Here is a 16,983-nt window from a genome sequence, read left to right on the forward strand (position 1 = left end):
ATGATTCCAAACTCGGTGAGATTGCCCTCCCTGTTTTGTATTAACCAGCTCTATATCGTACAATTTTAAAGAGGGGGCAGCATCTGGAAGACATGAGGACTTTTTCTTTTTTAATAGACGAATAGAGTATAAAAACAAGGAAGTTATGCCAAACAATTATAAAACACTGATGTGGTCTTAGCTGGATTGTTGCGTTCGATGTTCTATGTTTCTATGTTCAGTTCTGGGCAACACGCTTGAGGGAAGAAGTCAAGCCTTGGAGAGGGTGCAGAATAGATTTATTAGAATACTGCCAGAGTTGGGGACCTCACTTATACGAAGAGACTGGAGAAGCTGGGATTATTCTCCTTAGAATAGAAAACGTTAAGAGGCGGTTTATGACCTAACTTCAAAATTATGAATTGTTTTGATAGTTAAAAAGGAAAACCCTTTAAAATATCACATTTAAGGTGATAAAAGCTCAATAGGCACAGATGGGGGTCGAACCCATCATTTTCGGTTTACGAGACCGACGCCTTATCACTTGGCCACCGCGCCCTGGAAAATTACATGACTCACGTCACATTGCTACCGAATCCCAATTCATTTCAATTCTGTTGTCGAAGCACTGACACATATCCAAAAAAATAAAGTGGGATCGTGGACCGGGAAAATGACCAGCGTAATTTATAGGAAACTATCATAAAACATTTCATAAAATCATACATTACCGTTGGAGAGTGCTTGGTCCATCGTACTCTTGAACGAGCTATCCAATTACTCCCAGATATTTCCACAACGCCCTGCAAAATGTGCCTCTTCAAGCATTTATCCAATTCTATTTTGAGGGTTACAATTGAATCTGCAGTGCTACGGGGAAATGACAGGGTGGTGAGACTGGCTGAGAGTCAACACGGGCTCGACGGGCCGAATTATCTTCTTCCGTGCTGTCACAATTCTATGAATCGTTGACTCTATGATTCACCACCTTTTCAGGCAGTGCATTATAGATCACAACAACTCACAGCTTCAAAAGAAACAATTCTCCTCCACTTACATCTGTTTCCTCTGTTGTGCTCTGGATGTTCCCAGGACTGGATAGATTTGGTTATGGGGAAAGATTGGAGTAGTTTACGTCGGAACAGATGAGGATAATGGGTGACATAATTGAGGTGTTTAACATTATGCGGGGCCCAGATAGTTTGCATAAGAATCACCTATACCCCTGAGCAGGGAGGTCAATAACCAGGGGGCATAGATTTAAGGTAATTACTAAAAGGACTACACGAGAGTCGAGGAGAAATTTTTTCACCCAGAATGAATTTGGGTCTGGAACTCACTGACTGAAAAGTTGGTGGAGACACAATCCCTCATCACATTTAAGCAGTACTTGTATCGGGATTGAATTGGTACCTAATCTGCAAAGCTACAGACCAAGAGCTGGGAAGTGGGATTAGGCTGGATAGCTCTTTCGGTTGGCGGACACAGGTTGGGCCGAATGCCCTCCTTCTCTGCGGCAAACTTCTACAATGCCATGATTCTAAGAGGTGGGGAATGCTCCTTTGTGTCCTGTACTTTTCTGTATTCCACCATCGATGGGATCTTGCTGTGTGGTAATTGGCTGCCGTATTGCGCTACAGTGCACCCAGTGACTACACTTCAACAAGTACTTATTTTCTGTCAAGCTCGTTTGAATAAAATATTAATTCAGTGGATGTGGGCGTAGCTAGCAACGCTGACATTTATTGCCATCGCTAATTGCGTTTGAGAAGAAAGTGATGAACAAATTTCGTGAACCACTGCAGTACTTAGATATGCACTTGATGGCTACATTCCAAGAGCTAGAATTGGATTTGGCAGGATAGTGCTTTGTCAACCAGCAAGGACACGATGGGCTAAATGGTCTCCTTCTGTGCTGTAAATTTCTATGGTTCTATGATTCAGTCACTGAGGTGATGGTACTACCAATGTGCTGTTGTAGAAGGAGTTCCAAGATTTTCACCCAGCCACAATAATGGAAAGTCGATATATTTCCTGTTTCATTATCTGCGGAGTTGATACTCGAGTTGGAAAAATCAATGTTCAGCGATCATGCCCACTTCTGACCTTATGATGGTGGGCAGGTGATGATGAACTTCTGCAGCGATATCCTGGGCTGAGATGATTGGCGTTGAAAAACCACAACCATCTTCTTTTAGGCTAGGTATGTCTCCAGCAGTGGAGATTAACCCCGCATTGACTTCAACGTTCGAAGCCTCCTTGATGAATTATTCGGTCAAATGCTGCTTTAATGTCAAGGACAATCACTCTCGCCTCATTTTAGAATTAGTCACTTTTGGCCATATTTGGACCAAGGCTGTAATGATGTCTGGAGGTTGGGGGTCCTGTCGGAACTCGAACTGAGCAACGGCGGTCAATTGGGACATTCTATGTTCGTGAAAGATGCTACAGGAATGCAAGCTCGTGCTGTTCCTGTTTGAAAACAGCGCACAGTTGCATGACGTATATTTGTCGGATCATATGTGTCATCGACCTGAAATCTTACTCCTAACTTCCTCTTCCGACAGACCCAATCAGTATGGCATGTTTTAAAGTGTCAGTGTTAAAAAAATTGTTTCATTCAAAATTTCTTAAAGATTAAGAAGGCACAAAAGGCAGCCATATATCCTAATTTGCCGATGATGCAAATATTGGTGATATAATAATTAGTGCATATGTTAGCGTATACTTATAAAGATGTATTGATAGATTAAATGAACGGACAATTCAATGGCAGATAGATTCCAAACAGGTAATTGTGTGGTCATCCATTTTAGATCACAAATATAAATCCGAGTACTAATTAAATGGAGCACAGATCGGAGGGATGGAGTTCCAAAGTGGTTTTCAGTCCAAGTGCACATCCCGCTAAAATGCATAGCAAGTTATAAATCTATTCAAAACAGCTAATTGCATTGTAGGCTTTATAACTAGGGGTTGGACTATAAAGCAACGGAAGTTTTTCTTCAACTGTACAGAGATGTAGTTAGACTATATCTGGAGTACTCTAAGTTATAGAATATAATAGATTCATACAAGTTTACAGCATAGAAGGAGGCAATTTCGGCCCATCCTGTCCGTGCCACGGTTATCCAGCCTAATCCCACTTTCCAGCTCGAGGTCCATAACCCTGCACGTTACGGCTCTTCAGGTTCACATCCAAATACATTTTAAATGTGCTAAAGATTTCTGCCTCTACCACTCTTTCAGGTAGTGCGTTTTAGACAACCACAACAATCTGCGTGTGGAAATTTACCATCACATCTCCTGTAAACCTTCTCCAATTACTACAAATGTATGCCCGCTGCTTGTTGAGCAGTCTGCTAAGGGCAATAAGCCGTTTCTATCCATTATATATAGTCCCCTTATGGGCACGGCCCCTTAGAAATTATAGGCTGGATTGGAATGTGTTCAGTTCATATTCACCAGAATGTTACCAGCATGCCACTGGTTAAATTATGAGGAGAGATTACATAAACTAGGCCTGTACTCCCTGGAATATAGAAGGTTAAGTGTCGATTTGATTGAGGTTTTTAAGCTTTTGAAACGAATTGATAAGGTAGATAGAGATAAAGCTTTTTTCACCATTCGTGGGGGAGTTTTCACAAGGGGACATAATGTTAAAATCAAAGGCAAGACATTCAACAGAGAAGTTAGGAAAATCTTCTTCACGCAATGGGCGATGGATATATCTTCTACAAAAGGCAGAATATACTAGCTTAATTAAAAATGTTAATGTTAGGTTGATAGTTTTTGCGAGACACTGGTTGAAATGATGTGGAGCCAATGTAGATGGATGGAGTTACGATAGAGCTCAGCCAAGAATTAACTGAATGGCGAATAGTCACAAGGGGCGGAATGGCCTAATCCTGTTCCGATGTTCAGTCACTTGGCTGAACACCTATTATAATAAAGAAACGTTGTCTTGAAGGGTGAATTAATATATATTATTTGCAGTGATTATGGACCGCTTCCAAGCTTTCATAACAAACTAGCATTAAGTCTCATTGTCAAATCAGTTGTTTGAATATTTACAAGGAGCAGAGACACGTCAGTTGGATTTTAATTCCAACGCATTAACATCTCGGCCATTCTGGTCATGGGCACGCTGCAGTGCAGTGCTTGGAAATTCGGCAAATCGCTTGCAGACTCAAAATTTAGTTTTCAGCGCAGAGCAAACTACACGTCTGCATACTCTGCAAACGTGGGAGCACATATGCCTTGTTTTAACTGAGGAAGGTGAAAAGCTGAACCGCAAAAGCATAGCACTTAGGAAATAACGCATTGAACTGACCGTCTGCAACTAGAAAAGAAAACCCCTTGCTGTAACCCACAGAACATGTAATCTTCCCGTCAACACTGAACATTTTTGAATGAATATGTTAAATTGTACGTCAACCACCCAGTATCAGCAAGCTCAGACTGAACCAGCGCTTAAAGTGATAACGCATAAGGTATGGAGTAAACTGAAGTGGGGAGCGATGGAGAGAGTGACAGAGAGAAAGTCATATTTGGACGGATAAACATATCCCCAATGAGAAAAGCTTACAGAAATTGACTGCAACTGAGACAGACATAAAGCGAGATTAACACACGGAAAGGAAGTTAGATTCAGAGAGAAATAGAATAAATGATAGAGAGAGAAAAAGAGAACCAGCACATTAAATGTGAGAAAGTACCTGCTGGCAGGGCCGGGAATTAAATCCGTGAACTGAGGTTTACAGGTAAAAATACAAGCTCACTGAGAGAGAGGATTGTAGCATCCCATGAGACACTTTCCCCAGAGCCCTGCAAGCTGTTCGCCATCAACTATTTACCCAATTCCCTTTTAGAGGTGGTCACCCCGCTGCTTAAGAGGTAGAGAGGGAGTGGGTGATCAGCAGACAGAATAGGAGGACTAGGCAGGTAGTGCAAGAGCCCCCGAGTCCATCTCGCTCGCCAACAGCGTGAAACCAGATCCAAATCCACGGCAACGAAGGTGGTTCAGCTGCACAAGGGAGAAGAGAGTACAATGGAAGAGCTATAATGGTAGGGGTTTCAATAATCAGGGGAGCAGAAAGACGTTTCTGCAGCCGCAGACGTGACACCAGAATGATATGTTGCCTTTCTGGAGGCAAGGATGTCACCGAGCGGCTCCAGGACATTCTGATGGAGGAGGGTGATCAGTCAGCGGTCATTGTCCATATGTTACCAATGACATAGGTAGAAAGAGGGGTGAAGTCCTGCAGGCAGAGTTTGCGGAGCTATGAGAGAGGTTAAAAAACAGGAGCTGAAAGGTAGTAATCTCCGGAATACTCCAGGTGCCACGAACGAGTGAGTACAGAAATAGGAGGATAGAGCACGTGGATGCATGGCTGGAGAAATGGTGCAGGAGGGAGGGCTTTAGTTTCCTGAGACATTTAAACTGCTTTTGGCGGAGTTGGTACCTGTACAAGCCAGACGGGTTGCCCCTCAGCAGAGCCGGGACCAATAACCTCGAGTGGCGGCGGGCTGGGGGGAGGCGGTGGTTCCTCGTGCTGTTGGGGAGAGTTTAAACTAGTTTGGCAGGGGGATGGGAACCTTAGAATAGATTCAATAGGGAGGGAAGTAGAGTTGGAATTAAAAAGCAAAAAGGTAGAAAGTTAGTTTGTAGGACAGAGGAAATAAGTGTAAAAAACACATTTAAAAAGCTTTTTGTATAAATGCACGGAGCATTCGTCAAAAAACAGATGAGTTGACGGAACAAATAAATACAAATGAGTACGATCTGATAGTAATTACAGAGACGTGGGTGCAAGGTGACCAGGACTGGAAACTAATTATTCAAGGGTATTTGACATTTCGGAAGGACAGACAAAAAGGGAAAGTAGGTGGGGTAACATTGTTAATAAAAGATGGGATTAGTGCGTTCATGTGAAACGATATTGGCTCAGAGGGTCAAGAGGTTGAATCAGTTTGAGTGGAGATAAGAAACAATAACGGGAAAAAGTTGCGGCTGGGCATAGTCTATAGGCCCCCAAACAGTGATTACACGTTTGGATGGAGTATAAATCAAGAAATTTTAGAGGCTTGGAAAAAAGGAACGGCAATAATGATAGGGGCTTTTAACCTTTATATTTACTGGATAAACCTAATTGGCCTGGCTACATTTGAGGAGGCGTTCATGGAGTGTATCCGGGAGATTTTATTTCTACAGGGAGCAGGCTATCTTAGATCTAGTACTGTGTAATGAGGCATAATTAATAAATGGTCTCATAGTAAAAGATCGTATTGGATTGAGTGACCACAATATGGTTGAATTTCAAATTCAGTTGGTTGAATAGAAATTTGTTTCTCCAACCAGTGTCCTAAGGTTAAATAAAGGAGCCTACAAAGGTATGATGACAGAGGTGGATAAAGTTGACTGGGAAAGTAACCTAAGGTGTGGGCAGTTGATGAGCAGTGGCAGACATTTAAGGAGATATTTTATAAAACGGAACAAAAAATTACCCAATGAGAAGGAAAGGCTGTGAGAGAAGGGATAACCATCCGCATCTAACTAAGGAAATAACGGAGGGTAATATATTGAAATCAAAGGCATACAATGTGGCCAAGACTAGTGGGAGACGAGAGCAGCGCATTGGGAATTTTTGTAAGCCAGCAGAGAAAGATTAAAAACATTATTAAAGAGGGAAGATAGATTATGAAATTAAACTAGCACGAAATATAAAAACAGATAATAAGAGTTTCTACAAATACATAAAAAGGAAAAGAGTTGCTCATGTGAATGTTGGCCCCCTGGAGGATGACACTGTGGAATTAATAATGGATAACAGGGAAATGGCAGAGACGTTGAACAAATATTTTGCATTGGTCTTTCAAATAGATGACACTAATAAACAACCCAATAGTGGATAATAAAGCGGGTACAGGCAGGGATGAATTAATACTATCACTATCACGAACGAAGTAGTACTAGTAAAATAACTGCCCTAAAGGCAGACAAGTCCCCTGGACCTGATGGCTTACATCCTAGGGTCTTAAGAGAAGTGGTTGCAGAGATAGTGAATGTATTCGTTATAATTTCTCAAAATTCCCTGCATTCTGGAGCGGTCCCAGTGGATTGGAAAAGCGCAAATGTAATGCCCCTTAAATACGAGTCAAGCAAAAAGCAGGAAACTATAGAACAGTTAGCCTAACATCTGCCGTTGCGAAAATGCTGGAGTCCATTATTAAGGAAGCAGCAGCGGGACATTTGGAAAAGCATGATTCAATCAAGCAGAATCAGCATGGTTTTATAAAAAGGAAATCATATTTAACAAATCTGCTGGAGTTTTTGAGGATGTAGCGTGTGGATAAGGGGAAAGCAATAGATGTGGTGTATTTGGATTTCCAGAAGGCATTAGATAATGTGCCACATAAGAGGTTACTGCACAAATAACAGCTCACGGGGTTGCGAGTAAAATATTAGCATGGAGATAGGCTTTGCTAAATAACAGAAAACAGAGCGTTGGGATAAATGCGTAATTCTCCATTTGGCAAGCTGTGACTACTGGGGTGACTCAGGTATCGGTGCTGGGTCCACAACTATTAACAATCTATATTAATGACTTGAATGAAAGGACCGAGTGTAAAGAAGCTAAGTTTGCTGATGATACAAAGATGGGTAGGAAAGCAAATTCTGAGGAGGACACAAGAAATCTGCAAAAGGATATAGACAGGCTAAGTGAGTGGGCAACAGTTTGGCAGTTGCAATATAAAGAGTGAAAATGTGACGATACCAACTGTGGCAGAAAGAATAGAAAAGCAAATTATAATTTAAATGGAGAAAAGTTGCAAAGTGCTGAAATAGTGGGGCACCTGGGGGTCCTTGTGCAAGAAACACAAAGATGAGTGTGCAGGTGCAGCACTGAATCAGGAAGGCAAATGGAATATGCGTTTATTGCAAGTGAGATGGTTTATAAAGGCAGATTAGACCTGCTACAATTGTACCGCGTATTAGTGAGGCCACACCTGGTGTACGGCGTACAGTTTTAGTCTCCGTATTTAAGGAAGGATATACTTGGAGACTGTTCAGAGAGGGTTCACTAAGTTGATTTCGGAGATGGGGAGGGTTGACTTATGAAGATAGGTTAAGTGGGTTGCGACTATCCACACTGGAGTACAGACGAATGAGAGGTAATCTTATCGAAACGTATAAGATAATGAGGACGCTCGACAATGTGGATGCAGAGAGCATATTTGCACTCATAAGGGAAATTAAAATAGTGGACATAGACTTAGAATAAGGGACCGCCAATTTATAAGAACATTAGAACATGTGAAAAATGAGCAGCAATAAGCCATACGGCCCCTCGAGTCTGCACTACCATTTAATGCGATAATTGCTGATCGGATCATGGACTCAGGTCCACTTTCCTGCCTGCTCCCCATAACTCCCTAGTCCCTTATTGGCTAAGAAACTGTCTCTGACTTAAATTTATTCAATGTCCCGGCTCCCACAGCGCTCTGAGGCAGCCAAATCCACAGATGTACAACCCTCTGAAAGAGGAAACTCCTCCTCATCTCAGTTTTAAATGGGCGGCCGCTTTTTCTAAGATGTTGCCCCCGAGTTCTCTTCTCCCCTATCAATGGAAACCTCCTCTTTGCATCCACCTTGTCAAGCCCCCTCATAAACTTATACGTTTCGATACGATCATCTCTCATTCTTCTGAATTCCAATGAGTAATGGCTAAACCTTCTCAATCTTTCATCATAGATCAACCCCCTCATCTCCGAATGAACCTAGTGAACCTTCTCTGAATTGCCTCCAAAGCAAGTATCCTTTCGTAAATATGGAAAACAAACTATACACTGCATTTCAGGTGTGGCCTACCAATACCCGATGTAGATGTAGCAAGACTTCCCTGCTGTTATACTCCATCTCCTTTGTAATAAAAGCCATGCTTCCATTGGCCTTCCTGATTATTTGCTGCAACTGCATACTAACCTTTTGTGTTTCATACACAAGTACCCATAGTTCCCGCTGTATTGCAGCACGTTGCAATATTTCTTCATTTAAATAATAGCTTGCTCTTTTCTGTCAAAGTTTTTTTCTGTCAAATTTCATGACCTCACACTTTCCAACATTATACTCATACATTGCTTTTCATCACAACTTTTCATCGTCAGCAAACGTGGCTACGTTATACTCGGTCCCTTCTTCCCAGTCGTTTATGCAGATTTAAAACTGAGATGAGAAGAAACTTCTTTTCTCAGTTCGTTTTAAATCTATGGAATTCTCTCCCCCAGAGAGCCGTGGAGGCTGGGTCAATGAATATATAAAATCGGAGATAGACACATGTTTGAATGATCAGGGAGTAAAGGTTTATGGGGAGCTGGCAGGGAAGTGGAGCTGAGTCCTTGATTAGATTATCCATGATCTTATTCAATGGCGGAGCAGGCTCGAGGGGCCTAATACTCCTGCCCCTAATTCTTATGTTCTTATATACTTAAGAAACTTCTGATCGCATCTGTGCCAACCAACTGTTCAGGTAATGCATTCCAAACCTGAACTAATTGGAGAATCATTAAATAATCTCCTCATCTCAACTCCGGTTCATTTGTCAAATAAATTGCAAATTTAAATCTGAGATTGATAGATTTTTACTGGATACTGGTAGGAATTGATTTGGAGTCAAAGCAGATGGATGAGTTTAAGTAATTTTCAAAAATTATCTCACTGAACGACTCGAGGGTTCAACGACCCCTGCTCTTATTTTCCATCAATCGGCAGAGCACCTCTTGTAAATGTAGGATCGCTTCCTGGAAATGTAAAATATAAATACAGAACCTTCCTTTCCAATGATTATAATATTTTAACAAGTTATCGTAATAGACACCATCCGCTAGTACTGGAGCTCAAACTCATGCCAACATTCGCACATTTGATGTTCAGTCCAAAACTTATTACTCACTCAGCCATCCTGACGATTGAAGCAAAAAATGCAATTTTCGACAATTCAGCAAATTCATTCCACACCAAATACCAATCCATTGATAATGCCAGTGATTGGAAAGCTGCTGTAGAATAAAAGTAACATCAGTTACTTTTCAGTTTCCTGGCTCTCAATCTCCCTGTCACAATCGTCGTCCAATCACTTTGGTCATCCATTCCCCACCAGGACGGCTTGAGGCCCCTCCGCTTCTTCATTGTAAGGACGCTCAACCAATATCCATCCACCATCAATTCATCCGCCTGGCGGAACTTGATTTAAACTGGTGCTGGACAACTTCTCCTTTGACTCCACACACTTACTCCAAATTAAATGTGTTGCTATGGTAACCAGCATGCGGCCTAGATATGCCTATATTTCAATGGTATAAGTGCAACATTCTTTGTTCTAGTCCTACTCAGGTCTCATCCATCACCTCGTTTTCTGGAACATTGATGATTTTATCTGTGCCATTTCCAGCTTTAGCAGTGAATAAGACGTTTAGTCAACTTTGCTTTAAATTTCCACCCTTCCCTCCCCTTCACATGGCCCATCTCAGACTTTTCACTTCCCCTCCTGATTTCGCTACCTCCATTGCTGGGGAGAGTCGGCCGACCAATATCTACTATAACCCCACTGATTGCCACATCTACCTTAATTACACTTTATCCCACTCGCTTTCTATAAGTACTCTATTCCATTCTCACAGTTTCTCCATCTCCATCGTATGTGTCCTGCCGATGGCAAAGTCAATACCAGTACTACCGATATGTAGCTAAATGATTCTCCAGCAAGAAAAACCCTCAACCCGAGTGCACATGACCCTCGACCTTGCCCGGCACATTTCCCGCATATCTGCACTCATCCCTTCTCCTCCCTTCGCATAACCACGATAGGGTTCCACTTGTGCTTAACATTTACCCCACGAACCGTCACATTAAATGGATCATCCTCCTCCATTGCTGACACATCCATCATGTTCCCACCATTAAACACTTCTTGCCCTCCCCTCTCTTTTCAGCAGTACAAAGGGACCAGTCTATCCGGCATGCCCTGGTCCGCTATCCAATCACCACCAACAACGCTTTCCTTCCCACAGCACCTTCCCGTGCAAGCGCAGGAGAAGCAACACGTGGCCATTTCCTCCTCCCTTCCCACAGTCCAGGCCAGTATAGGTGAAACGACGTAGTTGTAATTCTTTCAACATACTGTATCGACTGAAATATCCTCTACAATGGGGCGACCAGACACCTACTAGGTGAGCATTTTCCGAGCAGCTCATTCAGTCTGCAACGAGAACCCCAAGCTTTCGGTCTCCTGTCTCGTATCTTATACTGTTCCTATGAAGCTCAATGTAAGATCGAGGAACAGCAGCTCATCTTTCCATTCGGCATTTTACAGCCTTCCGGGCTCAAAGTTGAATTCAACAATTTCAGATTCTAACCACTGCTCCCATTTTCTCGGACAGTAGCTGTTCCTAATGATCTTGCTATTCCCTCTTACCCTTTCTCTAAACGCATATTTGTTTCTTACAGTATCCCATTATCATGCAATTTTGTTTTTGTCATGAAATCTTTCCTGCTTTCCACCATGTCACAGGCCTTCCTTTTCGTTCCTTCCTCCCCTCCATCTTTCCCTGCTTAAGTATCTGCTTAAAACCTGTTACACCTCCAACTTCTCTCAGTTTTGATAAAATATCATCGACGTGAAACATTATCTCTGTTTCTCACTTCACTAATGCTGCTTGTCCTGCTGAATATGTTCAGCAATTTCTGTTGCATTTCCAATTCCCAGCATCCATAGTAAGTTGCTTCAGAAAAAATAACATTAGTGCTATGGATGAGAGGGTTCGTTATCAAGTGGTGATGTCGCCGTCCTGTAAACCGGAAAATGTGGGTTCAACTCCCGTCTGCGCTTACATACAAGTGCCCAGAGGATCTCCTGTTGTTCCGAACAACCCATAATTATCTCAAATGTTAATAGTTCAGCAAGTCCACTGACCCGAGAGTTTGAAGAGCCATTGAATGTTTCTAAGTCCGTTAATGTTCCCAATCTTTTGCTAAATTTATTAATCTGAAGTCACGTGCAGAACATTATTATCCGTTTCCCACAGAACTAAACGAATCAAACCGAGGTAGCCGATGAGTATCCGAGAGTGCCAGAACTGAAGGAGACTTTTTGTCCCATCATGACTCAGCCGGCTTTGTGAAAATGCTATACAATTAGACCCACTCCCTACACTTTCAACATAGCCCTGCAATTGATTCCTATCAAATGTTATCCAATTCACGTTTGATGGCAAGCATTTCAAGAAAATGTGATAATTCGCTACAATGTACATTCCTTGAAGAAATAATAACACAAAACTAAAAATGTTCCAACCGTGGCTATCAAGAGAAATTAAAGATAGTATTAGATTCAAGGAAGAGATTAATAATTTTGCCAAAAAGAGTAGTAAGCCTGAACATAAGGGGCTTTTTATAATTTAAAAAGCTGTATGCTTTCAGTCCCGGATCACGCTGTGTCTGTTTAAAAGGGATGTGCTCTCAGTGCCGGGTGATTCTGTGTCTGTTTAAAAGGGATGTGTTTTAAGTCCTGGGCCATTTTGTGTCTGTTAAAAAGGGATGTGCTGTCAGTCCCTGATCATGCTGTGTCTGTTTAAATGGTTGTGCTCTCAGTCCCGGATCAATCTGTGTTTGTCGAAATGGGATATGCTATCTATCCTGGATCTTTCTTTGCGTGTTTAAAATAGATATTTTCTCTGTCCCGGGTCATTCTGTGCCTGTGTAAAAGGGAAGTGCTCTCAGTCCGGGATCATTCTGTGTGTATGAAAAAGGAATGGGCTATCAGTCCCGGAATATTCTGTGTGTTTGTAAAAGGGATATTCTCTCTGTCCCGGATCATTCTGTGCCTGTTTAAATGGGATGTGCTGTCTGTCCTGGATTTTTCTTTGCCTGTTTAAAAGGGATATTTTCTCTGTCCCGGATCATTCTGTGTGTGTGTAAAAGTGATATTCTCTCAGTCCCGGATCATTTTGTGTGTGTGTGTAAAAGTGATATTCTCTCAGTCCCGGATCATTCTGTGTATGTGTAAAAGGGATATTGTCTCAGTGCTGGATCATTCTGTGTGTGTGTAAAAGGGAAATTCTCTCAGTCCTGGATCATTCTGTGTTTGTGTAAAATTGATATGCTCTCAGTCCGGGATCATTCTATGTTTGAGTCTGTTTCAATGGAGCCCGATTAGTTGTGATTACCGAATATTTAATGTGATGTAATCGAAAGCGCACTTGGTTTACCTGCGTATGTGCGGACCCACTTTGCAATGCTTTTCTGTTCAGTAATTCAATATATGTTTATCATTACGTGAAACATATTTTTATCATAATAGTGGCCCTGAAAATGTTCACAATTCTCTTCACACCAATGCATATCATCGAATCATTGCATTTTATAGTATGGAAGGAGGCCATTCCGGCACATCGTGTCCACGTTTGCCGAACAAGAGCTATCTAGCCTCATCCCACTTTCCAGTACTTGTTCCGTACTCTTGTAGCTAACGTCACTTTAAGTGCAAATCCAAGTACTTTTTTGAAACGTGGGCAGGGAATCTGCCTCGACCATCCTTTCAGCGGTGTGCTACAGAACCCTCTGGGTGAAAAATTGTCCCCACAAATCACCTCTCAGCCTCCTACCAATTACAATAAATTCATGCCTCCTCTTTGTTGACTGCTCTGCTAAGAGATATAGGTCCGCCATAACACCTCTACCTAGTCCACTTATATTTGTGTATGCCTGAATATCGTCTTTCCTCAGCCTACTCTGTTCCACAGAAAACTAAAACAGCCAATCTAATCGTTCCTCATAGCTCAAGTTCTCTGTTCCAGGCAACATTCTCTAAATCTCCTCTGTATTCTCTCCAATGCAATTACATCTTTCCTGTAATGTGCTGAAACAGTACTCTAGTGGTGGCCTAACTAGTGTTGTATGCATTTCAAGCATAACCCCCCTTCTCTTGAATACTATGTCTCCACTGGTAAAAGCAAGTATTCCATATGCTTTATCAACCACGTTATCTACCTCGCCTGCAACGTTCAGAGACCTGTGGACCTGCACTCCAAGGTCCATTTGTTACACTACACTTCTTAATGTTCTACAATTTATTGTGTATTTTCGTGCCTTATTTTCCCATTAAAGTATATATTAATAATTTGAGACATGTCATGAGCTGAGTGTAGCAAGCTGGGGAAAAAAGGTGAATTTGGATAAGAATTTTCAGGTGATTGACAAAAGAACCACATGCATCAAATATTTAATACACTACACACGAGGATGGGACTGGACCCACGTGTGCAGAATACAATGGATTCCAGTCCATCACGTTATCAAGTCGGTCACCTAGTGTCGCAACACAATCAGCCATTCCGTTTATTTATTTTTGCATCCAAACAGAATTCCCCTGTGACAACGTGCCTTCGCCGCTTGTAGTGCCCGTCCACCCAAATCGACAATATTGAAAATCTACAATCAGCTTCTGTAAGCAAAGGGCCTTCCGTTATTTCAAGTGAGCAACTTTCAGTATTGGTCGGTTTTGAGACAGATTCAGAACGGAGAAAAAGATGTTTCGCCCGGTGAATTAAATGACCATGACAAGACCTCTATAGCATTGAAGCAAATCAGCTTCATCATTCAGCCTCGCACCAGTGCCATCACCAGACAAACTGTTGCGGGAAGAATTGTGAGCAAAGTAAAGGAGTGCGATTGATTGTGGAAGGCAGAAAAAGCTGGGAGAAGAGGTGGGTTTGAAAGAGTAAATATGTTTCCACCGCTAAAAACGTAATATCTATTTAATTTAGTAAGGATAGATGTTTGGCTGTGTTCTATCAGCAGGTGCTATCGTGAATAAAACAAATAAAGCGAGATGTGCCATGACTCGGACTCAAACCGAGGTTGCTGCGGCAACAACACAGAGTACTAACCACTATACGATCACGGCGCCACACACCAGCTGTCACGGTTTTCTTCTGATTGCAGCAAAGTTACACATGGCGCTGGTCAGAAAATACATAGTTTTTTGATGAGGCCAAATTCGACCCCGCCAGAAATTATAGCAGCGGTGGATAGCGACCAAGGCCACGCACTGAATAGGGCCTTAATCCAGAATGGTAACTCGTGCAACCCCAGTTATGTTTAAAACGATTGCACTTCTATTCCATGGCAAGAAACTCACCCTTTGTAAATCATGAAGATAGTAAGTGCCAGCCCCGCTGTGAGTCAAACCGAGCATCTTTTGTTTACTAGATAGGCGCTTTGACTAGTTAAGCCACAGATTCAAACCACGCATTTGTTCTATCGCCTCCGCTCACTCATATCTATCAGCCACCTGTCACTTCCATTTAGAGCTTGAGTCCATTTTGTATTTAAGCATCTCTCTTGTCTATTCCGCCATGTGTGCCAATGCTGCCTGTATCTCTCGCTGCATTTATCTCGATGTCAATCCGTGCGTTGATTCTGAATGGATAGCTATGTTTGTCTCTAACGTGAAATAAATAAAGGACGCAGACAATTCCTCATCTGACACCAGGGAAATGAGGAGCCAACATTTAAAACAATATATTGTTTATTGTGATCCAGAAAATACAATATTCCAACTTGAACGATTTAGATTCAGTTCTGTGCGAACGAGATTATGACCCCAACGTGTTTCCGATGAGCCATATTTTAAATCGATGTCCGACGCAGTCCCATTTCACCTCAACGAGATTCATAACAATAAACATAGAAGCTAGCAGTGAAACGATATTTGCAGAAAGAGATGTGAGACTGCAGAATGCACTGGCTCAGAGAAGCAGATTTAAAACAAGGTTTAAAAACATGCAGCGTGTGGGATGAAGGGGTGAGAGAGGCAAGAGGGCCACAGGAAAGTCGGGGGAGTTCTTCCCTGACGACAGCATCATTGCGCGTGGCATGGTTATTTTGCTGTTAAATATGAAAATAATGCAACGTGTGTTTGCAGCTGTTTCTGTTTCTGTCCTGTTACGTTCATAGGAAAATAGAAACAGGAGGTGGCTATTCAGCCTCTCAAGGTTGCTCCGAAATTTAATTAGATCAGGGCTGGTCTGTGCGATGATTCCATACACCTTCATAAACTTGTCTAACAACAATCTATCAATCACGAGTTTGAAATTGTCAATCGACCCCCAACATCAACCGATTTTTAGGGGAGGAGGTTCCAGGATTTCACTACCTTCCGTGAGCAAATCGATTCCTTTCATCATCCTTGGACAGGTTAGCTCTAATTTTACGTGTAGCTCCCATTGAACTGGACCCTCCCACAACGGAAAATATTTCTCTCTATCTTTCACCTATTTGTTTGCAGCTCTGACTGAACTCCACACCCCAGAACATTACCTGTTCCCCTGATGCTGTCCCTCTAATTTATATTTTGAGATCATGCCACTTTCTCTGATGATTCTCTGCGCCCTATCTCTACAATTGGATTAGTTGTCGATCATTGGCAGCAGGCGGCAGATGGGAGCGGGATATGGAACGCTGACAGAGAATGCTGCTTCACATGGTTGCCTTATACCCCGCGGGAGCTTGCGGGGATTGGAAAACCTTCATGTGTCACAAAGTTAGAATTAAGGAAGCGATGTCTCAAAGTGCCACTATGTAGAAGAAGCGCCTCATTGTGTGGGGGTATTTGAGACACAACAGGATTGTATCCGTCTGACTCCAGATTATAAGACTGCGTGATCGTATCACACCTGTGTCGCGGCGGCCTTTACACCAGATGTCCGTCCAAATAAATCAAAACTCTTCACAGTAAATACTGTCATCTTTTCACGTTTAGAGAACGGGTTTCGCTGAGCAATGTGCTTGGTTCTCTCATTAATCCGTTGCTGAAAAGACAGAGGTTAATTAATTTGCAGAGATACCTTCAAAACATATCAACTCTTACATTCACTAACATGAAGCACAAACTCACTAATTCAGAAATGTATTCTGATTTCGGCCCTGTGTCGCAATCTGTAGCA

General features: G+C 42.2%; 1 non-coding gene across 1 annotated transcript; it reads right to left on the minus strand.

Moving 5' to 3' along the window:
• Positions 1-465: 465 nt before the first annotated feature.
• trnat-cgu (transfer RNA threonine (anticodon CGU)) lies at positions 466-537 on the minus strand. The gene has a single exon. It is a non-coding gene; the product is annotated as a tRNA-Thr (tRNA).
• Positions 538-16,983: the final 16,446 nt, after the last annotated feature.

This window comes from Pristiophorus japonicus, unplaced genomic scaffold, assembly GCF_044704955.1.
Source record: "Pristiophorus japonicus isolate sPriJap1 unplaced genomic scaffold, sPriJap1.hap1 HAP1_SCAFFOLD_61, whole genome shotgun sequence".
Lineage (NCBI taxonomy): Eukaryota > Metazoa > Chordata > Chondrichthyes > Pristiophoridae > Pristiophorus > Pristiophorus japonicus.